Source organism: Notamacropus eugenii, chromosome 2 (genome assembly GCF_028372415.1).
Source record: "Notamacropus eugenii isolate mMacEug1 chromosome 2, mMacEug1.pri_v2, whole genome shotgun sequence".
In the NCBI taxonomy this organism is placed as follows: domain Eukaryota; kingdom Metazoa; phylum Chordata; class Mammalia; order Diprotodontia; family Macropodidae; genus Notamacropus; species Notamacropus eugenii.
Window position 1 is genome coordinate 102,021,488 of NC_092873.1, and position 18,124 is coordinate 102,039,611.

The window sequence follows — 18,124 nt, forward strand, 5'->3', positions numbered from 1 at the left end:
ATTATGTAAAGAGGGAAGGGATCACTCGCTCTCTCAAAGCTACCTCCCCCACTTCACACCATCCCTACCCCGCTCCCCACCTTGAACCTCCCAGAAGAGCTTCAATTTCAAATCTGACCTCTTTTCCGGGTCCCGAATGGGGTGTCCCCACATAGAACCAGACAGTTCAACTGGTTTCTTTCAACACCTATACACAGAAATAGTTCTCCCCAGCTCCCACCCTAACCACCTCACCACCCCCCCTCCGCCCCCAACTGTTCTAAAAGTAAATTATCTGGATAATTTCCTGCAGTTCCCACTTCTCTTTAATCGGGTCGAACTATCTACGGACTGGTTCCCCCGTGTATTTCAAAGCTCCTCTCCAAGAAAACACCCTGAAATGCAGCAGCCTCTGAGCTGTAGCTTCGCAGCGCACCTAGATAGATCGCGAAGCCAGAGGGGTCGGGGTCTAGGGCTGCTTAACTACATAGAATCTCACTCCCATTCCTGTCCCCCGCCTCTTGGATGTAATGGGATTGGGCAGGGGGTTGTTTAGAGTCTGGGGGCCGCTCTGGACAGCTGCTCGAGCTCTAGGGCGAATATGATCGCTAATCAGCAGTGAACTAGGGGTGGCTGTCTACGTTAGAACAGGCACCCGGAGGTCGGCTTGAGGTGGTAAGCAGTTGCGGGGGGCGAGGAGACGCGGAGAGAATAGAGCCCAGAAAAGAGCAAAAAGAGACTGTCTCCAAAGTATCCCCAGTTCTCCTTCTAGTCTGAGAATCGTCCAGATCCTTACCCCAAATTCTCCCTGTCTCTTGAATTGCCACTCTCTCTCCCCCAAAAGCTCTGCTTTCCTAGTCTTTCCCGCGGCTATTTCAATAAGAGTGAAAGCGGCTGCACCTGTTTTAGATGAATTATGGTAACGCTGGAAGTTAGTCTCCCCCCCCCCCCCCGCTTCCCTCCTCCCTTGCCTGTCTCCCTCCCTTTCTCCCTCTCTCCCTCCCTAGTTTGCTCCCTCCCTCCCCCCTCCCTTCTCCCTCCCTCCACCACCTCGTCCTCCTCCTTCTCCTCCTTCTCCTCCTCTTCCTCCTCCTCCTGCCCCCGCCCCCTCCCTCTAGCAGTCACTCACTCGCAGCCCCTGCTCAGTCGCAGCCCCTAGCCCGGAGTCCCGAGCTGCCTACCCCTCTGCACTGGACAGCGCCGCCGGACGGCCCAGGACGGAGCCCCCCCTCCTCCCGCTCCGAGCCCCGGGAGGGCGCGGCAGAGGCGGCAGCGGAGGCGGGGAGGAGCCGGGGCCGGAACAAGGGCTGGGCCGGGGGCGGGGACGCCGGGGTCCGGAGGAGCCGAGAGGAGCGGAGGACGCGAGAAGGAGAAGAGGCGAGCGAGTGGAGCGGGCAGCGAGGATCCGGAGCCCTAAGCGGAGCCCGAGCCCAAACCCGAGCCCGAGCGGGAGCCGACCCCCCAAGTACCATGCCCCGGAGGGGCTAGGGCGCGGGGCGACGGAGCCTAGAGCGGAGCAAGGCTGCCCCGGGGGGAGGGGGAGGCGGCGGAGCCCGGGCAGGAGCCGGAGCAGAAGCAGGAGGCAGCGGCGGCAGGGCCGGAGCGAGAGCCCCATGCCCCGGGCTGGCTGAGGGATCCGAAACCCAGAGTGGAGCCTCGGCCCGGACAGGTACGTGCTGGGGTCCGGGTGGGGGGCAGGAGGTGGGGTGGGGGGCCGCGAGGTCTGGGGGACGGAGTGGGCAGCGAGCAAGAAGCTCGCGCTCGCTCGCTCACTCACCACTCACTTTGTGTTTGCAAACTGCCGGGAGACGGAACTGGGCCGGGCTTCGTGCTGACTTTTTTTTTTTAGTCTTGAGATGGGGCGCTTTGCGGGCAATGACCACACTGCGCAGATACCCGCACCCCTCACCCCAGCACCCTCTTTCCTGCCGCGGACCCCCGCCTGGAGACTGGGCTTAGTCTTAGTGTTGTCTAGCGAACAGGTGGGGGCAGCCGGTCAGTGGGGGCGGGGAACCGCCGGAGTCGCACCCCCCCCATCCCGGGAGGAGGCTATTTATCTCGCCCCCACCCTATCTCCACCCTGGTAGACCCCCCCCACTACCACGATGCCAAGTCGTCAGCCCCGCCTCCTTCAGGGCTGGGTTAGTGGAGTGGGGGGGTAGAGAGGGAAGCGGACCCCCCTGGAGCCGGGAGTCAGACAAAGACAACTTCCCGGCTGGGACTTTGCTGGACTGAAGGGAGAGTGAAATACTGGGGCCTATTCCGTCCTACCCCTATTCCCTAGACCCCCACCCCACCCTGGCTGGGCCGGATTCTCCCTATAGGGCAGAGCTGTGATGTGGAGTTTGTAGTGCAATTGGGAACCAGGACCGCTCAAGTTTCTGTAAGAAAGGGATTTGGTCTTACTAAGTCTAAAACTCAGGAAAAATGGATTCCCGTGCATCTATGGTTAGCGTACGGTCTTAAGTTGTTCCTCCACCCCCACCCTATACCCTGAATCAATCTTCTCGTTGGGGCAGAGATGAAAAGAAAAAACTTCCCGAAGACCTGAGAGTCTCCAGTTAGGGAGGTTCCTCTGATAGGTCTGGAGAGAGGGACTGAGCTGTCCAACTGATCCCCTTGCTCCAAGCGCCCTTATCCATGATGCCAAATACCACCCCCACCCCCAACCAGGTTGGTGGAGAGAGGCAAGGGGGGCTTTGCCGGGAGCTGAACCAACGAAGACAGCTGCCAGACCGGAATCCTAGCAGGGAGGAGTATTCTGGTGTGTGTTGGGTGGGGAACCTAATAAGCCAGCCCCCATCTACTTGTTGCTTTGGGCTACAGCCTCCTGTCCCTTGATTTCAAGTAATGCCCCCCACTATGAAGTCTTCACGCCCTTCATCCTGCCTTCACGCCCTTCATCCTGTCTCCCCTGAGCAAACTTAGGCTGCGCCAGGTCCCGGACTGGGGTGTGAGAATGTTAGGCACTTGGGAGCGGCCCTCCACGGTCAGGTACTCTTTACCCCTACCTAAAAAGTGTCCAACAACTCCTCCCCCTCTCCCTGTTTCTCAGTATTCTCTGTATCCTGACCCTCGAAAGTTTTTCTTTTCGTCGGAAGCGGATTCTGAGCTTTGGGGCTGCTCCGAATTCTCATTCCTCTCGTGTGGAGATGAGAGGCCCTCGGGGAGATTGTGAGAGTGAGTGAAATGGGGGGGGGGGGGGAGGACAAGACAGAGAGGGCGAAATGGTGACACCCCTCAGCATCTGACCACAGAAACCCTCTCTCCCCTCCCTGATTTTTCTCATCTGTTCCCCGCCCATATATGACCCCTTTATCCCCCAGTTTCAAACTCATGTAGCCATCGAAAGTACTGCGGTGTAACCCGGTGCTATCGAAGTGACTGCCTGCCAGTCCAGCAGCCATAGTTGAAGCCGACGAATTTCCCAAACAACTTTCCGCATCTGGAGAGAGGGACCAAATGAAGAGACCCAGTATGGAATGAAGGAAGGATAAAGGGAAGAAAAAGGATGACAGACATGAAGTCTTCTTCCCTCCCCCTCCCCCTCGCAATTGAAGAAGGGGAGAACTGAGATTACTATCCAGAGGGGATTCGAGAAAAATGCTCTTTTGGCCAATGCGGGTTTTTGCCCTATGTAAGGATCATCACCCAAGTTCTTGGTTCCTTCTGTCTGACCAGACCAGATTTTTTTTTTTAACCTTGACAAATAAATAAATACATTCCATCTGGGGACAGGCTAAGACTCCTTTAGCCTGGAGGTGAATCCTTTCCTAGCGTTTATAGTTCTGGATATTCGGAGGAAGACTGAAGTCAGTAATGATCCTAGCTAGCCCCAAGATTCAGTTGCGGAAACACTACCTTGGGCCACAGCGGCAAGAGCTTTATAGAGGGGAGAAGAACTGGGAGCTTCGACCCGGTTCCTGCAGCCAAAGCCAAACCCAGGGAATTGAAACAATTATTCGGGTAATTAAGTCACCCGAAGTTTCCACCACTTTCATCCTGGGGATTCCGAAGAAATTGTTCCCCACGACCCTGCAGTTCTTCCGGGAGCCCTGGGGGCCATACTGAGTCTACACATACTGGCTTCTCTGGACTGCAGATACCAGGACTTCGGGGGAAGCGCTTAGGGCAACGTAAGTCTTTCAGCTCCAACTCCTTTCTTGGGTCTCTCCACTTTTCTTTTTCCACCACCCAAAGGCCCGGGATTCGGCGGGTGTGGGCAGGCCGAGGTATTGGGATACGGCTATTCTCATAGGTTTTGGAAGCCTGCTCGCCCTGAGTCTTGACGGAATGCCAGCGCCTACTTCAGCACCCAATGGCTAGCATCTCTACCATCCGGCTCTTTGCCCCACAAATACTGCAGATTCTCCCCTGTTCCCCCCACAGAGGAAAGCTGTTCTGGGAGGATGTGAAGGTTTTCATTGTTTTCAAGTTGAAAAACTTTGTTTTGAAATCTTGCTGCTGCAGGCCGAGAGCGTCTTTTGTCCCCTTGCAAGAGAGACCCCCAGACTCGGAAGTAAACTCGTTTGCTTGACAGCATTTCTTTTTTTTTTTTTCTGAGTTGCCTCAGTCTCTTTCTCCCCTCAGTATCTCGAAAATCTGTCCCTGAGTCTCTCTGTCTTTTTCATCTTCGCATTCACACTCCAGCCCACTGTGTGTGGGTCAAGATGAAATACAGGTATCTTACTGCTTCCCCTACACACTCTTTCAACCCTCCCCCATCTTCAAATGCATACACTTTTAGGATTCGGAAAGATCTTAGTTCAGGCGAGTTCCGCCTTGACAAGTCCCTGCTCCAGTCTTCCTCACGCCCCACCCCACCAACACTCATTGCCAATCTACGTTCCCCCCCCCCCCCCCCAGTTCCTCCCCTGCCTTAAGAAGGGAACTGAGGGATGGAGGGAGGGGAGCGCCTCTGGGAAAAGAGAGCAGATAGCACCTTCTCTCCTGGCATCGACCCCAGGGATTTTTTTTTTTAACAAACTTTTTTTTTTTTTTAAACGTCCCAGATGTTTATCTCGGGAGCTGAAGGACTGGGGAACCCTTGAGCCCTGCAGGCTGAGAGAGCCTGGCATTGGGAAGGGGAAACGCCCATGGGCGGGAGCCAACTTGCATCCGGGCTGCCTTGCCTCTACTCCCCAACAACCCCCTGCAAAGTTAAAATGGAGCTGGTCATGTCAGTCCTTTCTCCTTCCATCCCACCCCAAATATCTCAATTCCTTCAAGGGTCTCAGGACATTATTGGACTAGGCTTAAAGAAATAAGGGCCTCTCTTCAGGTCATGCCTAGTGAAGTTAGCAGAGTAGTCCTAGCCCCTAATACCAACACCCCCACGCCGTCCAAAAAAAATAGCCCTCTTTGCTGAAGCTGTTTTTGATCCAGAAAGGTCCTCTATGAACTTGTGTGAAGCTTCTTCCTTATGACTGAGGAGTATGACAAAATGTATTAGAGTACTCCTCTTGCTCAATGCTGATCCCCAGTCCTCTTCTGTTAGGTTCAGCATATTCACTTTCTACCCTTAAAAATCTGTGAGCTTGGATGAGAGAGATTTGGGTTGGATAGGAAGGGGGTGTTCAGGATTCAGCTCTTCCAAGAAGTCTTCCCAGACTGACTTCACCAACCACACATTCCACTTAGGTAAAAGCTCTAGTCCTATCTTGGAACTATGTGACAGTGGAAAGAGCCTGCTGAACTGGGAGCTGGAGGATATTAGTTCGGATCTTGCCTCTCCCACTTGTTACCTGTGTGACCAAGAACAAACCTCTCTTCCCCTCTGTTCTTTATCTTTATGGTGGGGGTGGAGCGGGGCATGGAGTCTATTAACATCTAACACAATTCCAGATGTAGTAGGTGCTTAATAAATGCTTGCTAATTTGGTGACTCCAAGGTTCTTTCCACTCAACTATTATGATCCTGTGAATTGTTACTCAAATATTTCATTCGCGTGCCTTCTCTCCCCCTCCTCCAGACTATAAATTCTTACATGGAAAATACCCTGTCTGTGCCCTTGTAAAGAGCTAGACACCAGAGATGGCTTCCAGTCCCAGCTCTGACACTAACTGGATGTGTGATGTTGGGCAAATCAGTGGATCTTTTGGGCCCATTTCTGTATCTGTAGAATACTGATATTTGACTAGATGGCATCCAATATCCCTTCCAGCTTGATATTTTTTCCAGCAAGCTCCATATATTTCCAGCAATATTTTTGCTTTGGAGTTGTAACATTCTGTTTTCTGAGGTCCCTTAATCAGATATGCTATCAACTATATTCTAATATTCTGTCTTCCAAGGTTCTCCCGTTCTCAGTTTAACATTCAGTGGTTCTGTGATTCTTATACACCTCTCATAGCCTCGGACTATACCTAACAGCACAGTTCTAGGCACATAGCTCTTCATAAATACAAGTTAAATTCAGGTGGATGGTAGAAGTGGAGGCAACCATGGAAAGAGGAGAAAGCAGTTGTGAATGGGACTTCCTGGACACAGATAAAATCGTTACTATTAAGACTCAAGCTCTGAGTGAGTTGATGAATGGAAAGTGTGTATAGAAGTTAATGGGGATGGAGTTAGTTACCTCTTGCTGACTGCCTGTACCCTTGGTGAAGAGGAGAGGAGAGAAGGGAAGAGGAGAGTTCTGATTGCCAGAATTTTTCAAACAAGCTATCTCTTCCCCTCCCTTCCCCTCTCTTTTTGGAAAGACCTAAATAGTCAGGTCTTTAAATGGAGGCAGCATTGCCTGGGATCTTGGAAAGCTGGGGGTCGTGCGAGGCAATAAAGAGTATTCCAAGGCATCTCCTGCCTTAATATTCTTAGCTTTTAGTATCTGGACCTTTTCTCTTGCTATGATGGTGTATGCCTTGTGCAATTTCCAGAGAATGGGTGGCTGGTTCAGTAATCAAATTTTTGGCCTGGAAAAAAAAAAATACTGGACTGTAATGTGAGGATACAGACTTGAATTCTGGTTCTGCCACATGCATGACCTTGAGCAAGACACTGGACTTCTCTCCATTTGGAAAATGATTTCCTATCTCTCCCTAACCACTGTCAACTCCCTTACCCTCATACCCAGAATTAAATTACAGTTTTCTGCTGTTGTAGCAGAGAGACTGAACAAGATTTAGCCCTCCTCTCCTCCCCTCTCCCCTTTTTTCTTCTCTTCTCCTCTCCTCCTCTCCTCTCCCTTCCCTTCCCTTCTAGGAGACAGATGGGAATGATTAGAAGAAGCCAATGGAGGAAGGTACAAATCACTGTCCCTTCCCACCACTGTGTGCCACCATCTCCCTTCAAAAAGACAGATAGATGCCGGTGTATATAAACAATATCAAATGGGGTTGGCCAATTTGGGATTCTCAGTTTAGCCACTAGATAAAGGCAGAGAGAGGAAGGAAGAAAAAGGAAGCATGTATCTCCTGATTACTCAGATACCCGCATCCTCTGAACAGATGCAAACCTTCGCCCTTCCTCCTGACTTCACCACATCTTGTTCAGAATTAGAGCGCTCTGAGCTCCTGCTGTAATACTGTCTTACGGACACTAAACTATGGGTTCATATGAGGCATGGCAGTGGGATGAAGATATGACCAAAATCTAGCTCAGAAGCGTATATTTTGAGGTATCAGTGTTATAAATTACAGTTTTCTTCCTCTTTGCACTGACATAGAATAACTGTGCTCCTTGGGGCTAAGTTGGTAGTACAAGGGCCATGAGTTGGCCAGAGCCAGTAACTGGTCAGACCCCTGATATGTGGCTACGCAGAGATCTCTTCTTCCCCCTCCTCCCACTTCCTCCAATCTCCTGGTGCTGCCCAGATGAGGGGAGAAAATGGGTAATAAAGACAGACCTCTTCTTTCAAACTGGTGCATAACCTTTGTGTCAGTTCAGACCCCCTGAAGAAGTATAGATGAGTGGGGGGAACCTAGCACCATAGGTGAGCCTGGATACCTCTCCAGTTCCTCCTCAGTACTCCCTCTTGTTCCTTCCAACTTCCCCTATGCTGTGATGCCTTTCCCTCCAGGTCTGCACCTGTTTTCCCCCACTCCTCACTCCTTCCTTCTCTGTCACTCCCTCTCCATCAGTCTCTAGCTCCCTGAACATTTGTATGACTATGTTCTTCCACCTTCTCATGACAGAGCTTTGCTGAGCTCTTGGGCTCTCCCTTCTGGTTCCACTGTGCTCCCTCCTCAATCTCCTGAGGTCCACACTGGTGAAGGATATTAGAAGCCTAATCCCAGAGGCCACTTTCTCAAGGGTGCAGGGATCTGTGAGTCCTCAGTCCTTTCAACTCTGTGTCTTACCCAAGCTCTACCCTGAGGGGTAGTCTTACCCCTCCCTTCACCTCACCTGATGTCTCACACCTGGGTCAGCCAGCTCTCAGTCCTGCCAAATGTTTTCAGCCCAGGTACTCCACCACTCCTCTGCTTTGCGCCGGGCAGATCTCCCTCCTATTCTATGTCCTCAGAGGTAGAGGGGGTGGAGGAGTTGTGTTGGGGAGCGGGGATGGATGAAAGCGGGTAGGAAGGGAGGAGAGTTACAGCAGTAGGAAAGATTATGATAAATTTCTGCCTCTCTATCTGGGACTTGGTTAGGAAGGTGCTTTAGGGGAGTGGTTTGTATTTTAAATTCAAATGAAGGTGGGGGGTGCCTTTGGTTGAACAGTTGGGGTCTGGAAGCTCCAGGCTCTCTTTACTTCAAAGTATGCCAAACGTAGGCTTAGAGGATCTCCTCTGTTCTATTATTGCCAAAGTGAGTGGGAAGGGGGGGGCTGAGGGAGGACCTGGAGGGTGTGTAGGAGAAAGCCATTTTCTATTGGCCCAGGAAAGTGAAGGTCCTGGCTAACTTTAGAGCACCACTCACTGATTTAAAGCTGAAAGGACCTCAGAGGTCATGTAGGCCAACTGCCTTTTTTTTTTTTTTTAACAGATAGGGAAACTGAGGTGGAGAGGTAACATGATTTTTCAGAGTCACAGAGGTAGAAAATGACCCAGTCAGAATTGGAACCAAGATCCCTTGGGTTGTATTGTCCTGTCGTATGCTGCCTACCATTCCCTTTAAACATATTTACAAAAAAAAAAAAAAAATCAGCCTATATTCCATGCTGGCACACACAAGGCTAGGAGCTGAAGAAATGCAGAAATAAAGAAAAGCCCTCAAGATCTTAGGGGTTTGAGACCTGAGAAACTCTCCCGGCAAGTGGTGATCTCCCTCTAGGTATGATGGTATGGCTTTTCCTTTTAGACTCACAGCCTTCTGTAGTGAAATGTCGATTGTTCACACTTTCTGGAGGGGCCTGGGCTGGATTTCTGAGGTGAATCTTGCAGCTGTGTATAGTACTAAGAACAATGAGTTTGCCTTGTATCCAACAAGTCCATGTGAGCCTATTTGAGTAGTTTCACCTTAGAATTAGAGGATTGTAGGATTTACAACTGGAAGCAAATGTAGCATCCTAACTTTTTCCAAAATTATTGTGAGGAGGGTGCTTAATAGACCTTAAATTACTATCAATATATGAGTTTTTATTATTGCGAACCCTCAGGGGTCTGTAGCTACTACTTCATTCCTATTTTGTCTGCAGGATGAGCCTTGACAGCTTTTCCCCCCTTTGTTTCCTCCCCCAACTACTTCATCTAGGAGTAGGAGCAGAGAAAAGGAGATCAGAAAGAGCCTTCTATCTCTTTTTCTTTTCCTTTCTTCTTCTCTGATCATTTTTGGAAAGGGGCTGCTGCCTGGAAGCTATGGGATGTCCTCCTCAGCCTACTGGTTTCTGTTTTTTGGGGAGCCTGGTTGGATCAGAGAGTCTGCCTGAGGTTTCTCCGGGCACAAGAACAGGCAGCATCATGCTGAAATGAATCCAACCCCAGAAAGGGGAGTAGGGGACATTATGGTTTGGGTTGGGCATTATGGAGGGTTGGGCAAGGACAGGTTAGGGGAGAAAGAGAATGAGTACCCTAACTTGAAGAGTTTTTAATGAGGACTCATTACTTTGTCACTAAAGTCTTCATGGAAATACCAGGAAATACCGTTTAAAGTTGGGGTTTAAAGTTGAAAGAGACTTTGGAGATGGATCTCATTCAGCCCCCTCATTTTCTAGAGGAGAAAACTGATGCCGAGAGAAGAGGAAGTGATGTGAACAAAGTCACATAGGCAGCAATTGGCCGAGTTAGGATCTGAACCTGGTTCCTTGATTCCGAATCCTTTGCATTGAATATACCGTGGGCACTGAAACCTTTAAGTCTGAGACTGTCACCTTCTCCAGGAATCATTTCTCAACACATCAAGTGTTGGGGTTGTAAGCTCAGTTTTCACATGGGCAGTCTTGGGCAGGTAAAAGTGAGAACTCTGAGGTTTAGAGGTCCTCACTTTTACCTGCCCAAGACTGTCCATGTGAAAACTGAGCTTACACCCCCAACAATCAAGAGAAAAGACTTCTCAAGTCTCACTTCTCACACTAACTACCCAAGCCTCTTTGCTCTAGGTGAGTGTTTTAATTGGGAGGCAGTATGATGTAATAGAAAGAAGATTCCCTGGATCAGGAGTTAGACAACCTTTATTTTTTATCTGTTTGACCTTGGACAAGCCATTCCTTGGACCTCAGTTACTCCATCTGTAAGATTAAGGGTTTAAACCTACTGATCTCAGGGGTCTAGTGGTTTGTAAGTACTTGATCTCAGAACTGAAGCTCCCTGAGGAAGGGAAAAAAAGAGGGAGGAAAGTAGCTGAGGGCTTGGCATGGAGGTTTCTACTTTCAGTCTTCATCAAGGAACCCTTAGGATTAGGGATGCCCTTCACACTTTGGAGGGTCCATTCCCCCGACTCCTGCCCCAATCCATAGGAATCTACATTCCCTTGACCAGTTCACAAGTGATGGAAAATACAGCGAGGCAGATGAAGGCTAGGGAAATAAGGATATAGTCTGAGCACACAATAAATCGTACAAAATGTGCTCTGCTCCCAAATAAATGTATTCAGGCAGGAGGTAACGTGGAGAGAAAAGAACATTGGTTTTGGTGTTAGAAGACCTGGGTTTGAATCTCAGCACTGCCGTGGCTCTTCTAATTTCTTGAGGAAATAGAGGGGGTGGGGTGGCACAGGCAGGAGGAGTACTGCTTTTCTGACATGTCCAGAACCCTAACCCCACAGTGTGTCCAATCGTAGGGCCCAGTTTCTCCCAAGGTGCAGTGTGAGTGGGGGACAATGAAGTCTAGGAGAGAGTAGGACCCCCCCCCTCCCAATTAAGTAGCTGGAGCCTGATTAGAAAGGGCTATGCCCCCTCCTCCTCCCTCCCCCTCCATGCTGATTCCCATCGAGGAGATTTCCCTTCATCAGAATCTCACATCCTCGAGAAATTAATTTGATGCCTCTTCTTATCAATTAATTGAATCTCGTTGGGAGAGAGCTCAGTGCGGCGGGGGTGTGGGGGGGGGAGCGGCTGGGCCCTTGTGCACTGCTGTCTTGTCTCCCCCACATACACACTCCTCTATGGGACACCAGAGTGCCCCCCTCCCTCTGCTCATATCCTCCCTCCCCCATTTCATTTCTCTTTCTTTCTCTCTTAATTTCACTCATCTCCTAAAATAAAACCAACGGAATCAGACTTCCTAATGCCAGCAGCTCCTACCAGGCTGCTGCATGGCTGGCTGTCCACCTCTCCCACTGCACATCTCAGCCTCTCTGTATCTCTGCCTCTGCCTTCCCTCCTCACTTGTCCCATGTTTATTTCCCACTTAAATAAATAAATAAAAATCTCTCAACAAAAATCCCTGATTGTTACCTGCTGTGCCCCTGTCTTATGGGGGAATTCAGGTAGCTGTCCCTTGACTCCTGCCTCAGCTCCTGACAAGAGAAGAAAGTGGCAGGGGAAGAAGATCTTGATATCTCTACCCACCCTTAAGTGATGGCCCACCCCCTCCCATTCCCATCCTCCCAAGAAGGAAGTTAAAGGAATTGAACCTTTCAGGTCATTCCTAACCCATTTCTGGGTGAATGGAACAGCTGGAGGTGGGGCTGGCCACTGGACCACAGATAATATACACTGAGTCTGGAATTAGAACTGGTTTCTAGTCCTATCTCTGACACAAGCTGTGTGACCTTGGGCAAGTCATTTCCCTCTCAGTTTCATCAATCAATTCAGAAATCGTTTATTAGGGGCCTACTATGTGCCAGGTGCTGTTCTAGATGCTGGGGATAAAAGACAAAAATAAAGGAGACCCTGGCCTCAGATAGCTTGCATCCATCTGTAAGATGAGGTCAGGACAAGATTTCAGAATGTTCTGTAGTCCTGTTTGGTTAAGAATGCAGAGTTAAGAAATGCAGAGAGAACTAGAAAGAGATTGAAGACCGATTTTTGGAGAGTCTTTAATGTCAGGCCAAGGAATCAGCATTTTTTCCTATCAGCAATAGGGAGCCAGTGAGTATTTTTGAGTAAGGGAATTGTCTGATTTGTGTTTTAGAAAAACTAATTTGGCATCTGTATGAAGGATGGATTAATGAGAAAGAAATGCAGTGATCATAGGGTCAAACAGAATAGTATGAGCCTAAGGCAAGTGTAGAGTGGTATTTGAAGTTAGAGGAAAGAAAGAATTTCTGACTGTATCAGGGGAAGTTGATTTTCAGCTCTAAGAATGAAGGCAGAACAACCTGAGTCCCTCCTAGCCCCCTCTTCTATGCCCTCACCCCCCACTCACTTCTACTCAATACTCTTACCTTTGTTGCAAAGAGGCCTGAGTAGGGACTGGAGACTTGGCAAACCTGGTCTGGAATCAAACCGATGGAGTGTTTACTGAATGACTCCTATGTACTTAGCATGGTGCTGAGTGCTAGCCAGAACAAGGAGGTGGTGAGAGATGCCCCGAGATGTCCCTACTCCTCTGGCATTATGCCCAGGGTAGTCTGACAGAATTCTGGGGCCCTAGGAGAGATGGATGCCTAAGTGGGTTTAATTCTTAGGGTTACAGCAGGAAAGACGGAAAAGGGCCCAAGAGCTGGCTAATGTAGAAGAGGACAAAGAACCTGTCAATCCAGTCCAACTGAACTTTTCCCTTAGAACTTTTCAGAGGTGAGGAAGGAGGGAAGCTCCAAAGTATAAAGACAGGGGAGCAGTCCTCAGATGTGGATGGAGGTGGATATAACTTCTCTCAATGTTGGAGGAAAATGAGTGGCCAGTGCAGAGAATAAGCCTGGTGCTTGAAATCCAGTGCCCATATAGATGCCACATCTAAGCAAGAGCCCTAAATAATATATATTGTGGGAATAACTTATGTTTTTCTGCTACTTACATGCCCTATCAAACTTGAATCTCACAACCCAATAAGATAAGTCATTATCTTACTATTATATCTTAGTATTATAGTTCCCATTTTGCAGATGAGGAAACTGAGTCTCATAAGAGACACAGGGCCTTGGTCAGACATAGTATGAAAACACTGGGACTCAGGCCTTCTGACCCCCTGGGACTTTCCCTTGGGTCATTCAACTTTTTTTTCCCCTTAGGTAAGAAAGAGGTTGTGAGAAGAGAGAAAGGCTTAGAGGAATCAGGGTGAGAAGATATTAACCAAGACCTGGTGGGTGGACAGTCCAATATGACAAGATAGGCCCCTCCTTGGTGAGCTGCAGCTGGCTACTTGCCCAGTGTCCACTGCCTAATGCCCATCTGGACCTCCCTGGTGCTATGCATCCTTTTAGGAACTGGACTTCAAAAGTACACCTGGGGTCCTGGTGTACTTCTTCTACCCCTCTGCAACAGGGCACCCCCAAACTCAGCCCCCACGTAAGCCCCCACGTAAGACATCACTATTTTATTAGCGGTCTCTGAATAACCAAACTTGGCATTCGCCTTCTCCTGCCCTCATCTTTCCTGGCTCCGAATCAATGGCTTTGATATGCTAATTAGGGAGTAATTTAATTTCAAAAGGCCGCAATTAACAAGGGTGTTGTGGACATGCTGTAGTTAAGCGGAGTAATCTAATTTGCATTAGTAACAAGCAGGGACTAATTAGAAGCTTAATTAGACACTTAGACGGCTCTTGTGTTTACTTTCTTAATGAGATGGAGTGGGGTCTTTTTTTTCCTTTTTCTTTCTTCTTTTTTTTTTTTTTGTTAATTCTTTTCTAGATGAAGGCAGGAAATGAGTAGTAAAGGGGAAGCTACCCTACTAGGGTCTTCGAGTGTCTGGTGTGGGGCCTGCATGGCGTGTGCCAAGGATGGGGTGTGTGTGTGTGTGTGTGTGTGTGTGTGTGTGTGTGTGTGTGTGTGTGTCCCTCAATATGTGGGGAAATGAGGAGGGCCATAGCCATTGGCTGGAGGAAGCCAGAAGCAACTGATCAGATGAAGAGAGATGAGAAAAAGACAGGGGAGAATACTAGGAGAAATTCCAAGAAGACTTCTTAGCAGGAGTTCCCTACACCAGTAGGGTGTTTCCTGGGAGGTGACATCACAACTAAGTGACCTGCATCCAGACTGGCCTACACCTTGCACATTCCTTTATTTACACCATCTACATTTCCTCTTCCTCACTCTCTTAATTCTATTTAATCAGCCCTTTCGAAACTCTAGTTCAAGTCCATAATAATCTCTCTCTCCTCTGATACAATGATGTAGCGTGTTGATTATTTACCTGCCTGCTGTGAGCTAGGCAATCCCCTAAATACTAAAGAAAATTCACATTTAGATAAGACCTAGTTCCTGCCCTCAGGGAGATCACAGTCTGGTAGGGGGCCGAGACTCTAACCAATGGTCATATAATAGCATTTGAGGTGCTTCAGAGAGTTATCCAACAAAGCATTTTGTGGATTCTGAAGGGGAGGAAGAGAAAGTCAGTCAATAAGCACTGATTGAGCACCTACTATGTGCTAAGTGCGGGGGATTCAGAGAATGGCAAAAGACAGAGCTCACAATCTGGAGTTTAGTTAGTAATTAGTAATGAGGGGATCCTGGAGGCTTTTTGGAGGAGGTCGCATGTTGGGTTTTAAAGGATGGGGTAACATTGACTATCTGTTCCAGTAGGTGTCATGGAAAGAGCACCAGACTAGGAAACAGCAGACCTGGATCTTAGTCCCGCCTCTTCCACTATGTTTCCTTAGATAACTTACTTCCCTTGTCTGTACCTCAGCCTCTACATCTATAAAATGAGGAGGCTGGTCTAGGTAATCTCTAGGGTGGATTCCAACCCAGACATTCTAGGATTTTCTATATAAGGTTCAGCTGGCATGTACTGCTAGCTATATTTGCCTGTGTACATGTCTTGACTCTCCAGCTAAACTGTGAAGGTTTTTTTAGGGGGGGAGGGGTCAAGAGACACTTCTGTGTATCCCTCTATAACTCCTCGTGCAGTGCTGTGTACATAGTGAGTGTTCAGAAAATACCTTTTGATTGAATAATTTGAGGGGACCCCAAACTGACATCTAAAGCTCTCTCTAGGACTGAACTTTTATGGCTAAGGAGATTTTGAAAATCAGAAACAGGGTCATCTTTTTATTTCTCCCCTTTCTGCTATGGTAGTCAGCTCCATCCATAACTCTGGCGTCCCACAGATACCAGATCCCCTCCTAAACTCATCTCCTGATGAGTTCAGCCTAAAAAAAAAAAAAAATAAATCCTTGGAGTTATGGTGCGACCTACTTTTTCAGATAGACCCTCCCCCCAAGCACATCCCATCATTCCAAGGGCCACTGTTCCCCCAAAGGAGTAGGGGTGCATTGGGATCTAGAGAATCCTTTCAGCAGTGAGGAAGGAATGTCTAAGACTTAATAAGTTTTCCCTCTCTAGAATTTCCCCAGTATCAAGAGAGGAGTCTGGGGTGGAGGTTGCAGCAAGAGAGACTTATGCTCAGATACCTGGAATAAGCTTTCTCTTCTAATCCATGGTGTATAGCATCCCTCCCAGCCCTTAAATCAAGTTCAAAGTCAGCCATCACTAATAAGTCTCAGATTCCCTGCCCATTCTCTACCTAGCTCCCACAAATCTCTGTCCTACACTTTTCCTCCTCAGCTTACTTATATAATTTGATCATTATGGGTTGCCATTGATGACCTGATTGTCCAGACTCTCTTATTGTACAATAAACTCCTGCGATGCAGGAGCTACTGAGTCAATTTTTACCACATGTGGCCCTGTACGGGTAACACAGGAGACCTGTGTTCTGATTCTGGCTTGACTACTTATGAGTTTTGTGATTTTGGACAAATCACAGCCTCTCTAGGCTTCAATTTCTCTTTCTCTAAAAAGAGGATAGTCACACCTGCTCTGCCAACCTCATAGGGTTGCCTCTAGAATCACAGGTTTAAAGCTAGACTAGACCTTAGAGGTCATCTGGTCCAATACTCTCATTTTACAGATGAGGAAACAGAACCTGTAATAGTCATATCAGGCTCAAATAAGATAGCAGATATAAGAACAGTCTGAGAAGTTTAAAAATACTAGATACAAGTGTATTATTATTTTGGGGAGAGAGCATGGTAAATGGAGACGGCAGGTCTAGAGCCAGAATATTTGATATGGAATCCCAGCTCGGCCATTTAATACCTGTGTGATAAAGGACAAGTTATTTAACCCCTCCAGGCCTTGCTTTTCTTGTCCATAAAATGAGGAGGTTGTACCAGATGACCTCCAAGTTCCCTTACAATTCTAAATCTATGACGCTGCGTTCATTGTGGGATCAATCAAGCTTTGACAGACTGAATGGTCCCCCAGGAGAAGTAAGGGTCTTCGGTGTTGAGTGCATTATGAAAGGGACAAGGGGGAAGTCTCATGGTAATAGTCAAACAAGCATGGACAGCGGCAAAGCAGTTCTCCAACCAACACAGTAATTTGCTTTGGCTTCTCAAGTGGGAAAACAGAGAGGAGATAAGTAGATGGGGGAGATTGCTTAGCAGGCCTCTCTCTGGAATTGGAGGCCCCAGGGATTGTCAAGTTGAATCTCAGGGGCACCAGGGCCTCATGCGGTGGGACCTCAGGCCATACTCCTCTTTTGGGGAAACTGCCCTGAAGTTGGAAAGAGGTTACCAGCATAAACGTACATGGGGAGTGGAGTATGGATTTTTTAAGTTTGGGAGCTTGAGAAGAGCTCCGAGTCTTCTTCATTCCCCCACATAGTTAATCTGGCTCCCTTGTTTGATTATCTTCTTGTTTCCCTAGGTTTTATACAAGGGGATAGTAGAAGCATAAGAGCAGCTCTTAAGTAGACCCTGCAGTCTAAGACATCCCCCTCCCTAATCCCTGAGGCCGTATCCATTTCTCAGCTGCCCCCAAAGACCTTGACCCAGTCTTCCACTTCTGAAGCCCTCAAACTTAGCCCCTTCTGTTCTCAGTGTTCACCAGATAATGGCTAGTTTCCAAAGCACCAAAGACTAGGTACGGGGGAGGAGAAGGAGAAGAAGAAGAAGAAAAAGGAAATTCCTCCAGGGCCCTTGTGTGTCTGAACCAGACCAGGGCTGTAGGGGCAGCTAGCTCTCAAGGGAATTCATTCACCCTATCTCCACCCTCAGGTGTCTGTTGAGTTATACTGAGTATCAGTATGTTTAACCCCGAGGAAAGTGTACTTGTTGGGAGGTCAGTCAGGAGACTGGTTCAACGTCTCTTAGCCTGTGGTATTGGCATCCACTAGCAATACAACTTTAGGCAAGTCACTTAACTCCTCATTTTCCTCATTTATCAAATGGACTAGTACCTACCTCACAGGATTGTGAGAAGAAAGTTCCTCAGTGCATGATACAATGGAAAGATTGTTGAAATTGGAGTCATAGGACCTGGGTTCAAATTCAGACTGTACCACTTACTACCAGAAGAACCTTGGGCAAGTCACTCTCTGGGTCTCAGTTTCCTCATCTATAAAATGAAGAGAACAGACAAATGACTTCTGAAGTCATCTCTAGATTTGTGATCCTAAGAACTCTCTGTAAACTTTCAATCAATCAATAAGTATTTATCAAGCAGTTACAGTGTGCCATGTACTGTGTAAGGGTGCTGTGTGTTTTCACATCCCTGGCTACTGCTTCAGTTTCTCCTGTGTGCTCTAGCCCTGAGGAATCCTTTAAGGAAAGGGCTTTACGTATATGATCTCATTTGAGGCTCTCCCGTAGCCATGTAAGATTGGTACTGTAGGATATATGGCAAAGGTGTAGACACTGAGGCTCAGAGAAATTAAAGGTAA

General features: G+C 48.2%; 1 protein-coding gene across 6 annotated transcripts in view; it reads left to right on the forward strand.

Annotated features, from left to right (window-relative positions):
- Nucleotides 1-1,312: 1,312 nt before the first annotated feature.
- FOXP4 (forkhead box P4) overlaps nt 1,313-18,124 on the forward strand; it is a 95,064-nt gene continuing 78,252 nt past the window's right edge. The window contains exons 1-3 of one of the 6 annotated variants that reach the window (XM_072642051.1): nt 1,313-1,648; nt 3,035-3,159; nt 3,306-4,115. The gene's annotated coding sequence lies outside the window, so the exon portion shown is untranslated. The remainder of the gene's footprint in view (nt 1,649-3,034; nt 3,160-3,305; nt 4,116-18,124) is intronic. The other 5 variants (XM_072642052.1, XM_072642053.1, XM_072642055.1 and 2 more) reach the window with 5 other exon arrangements.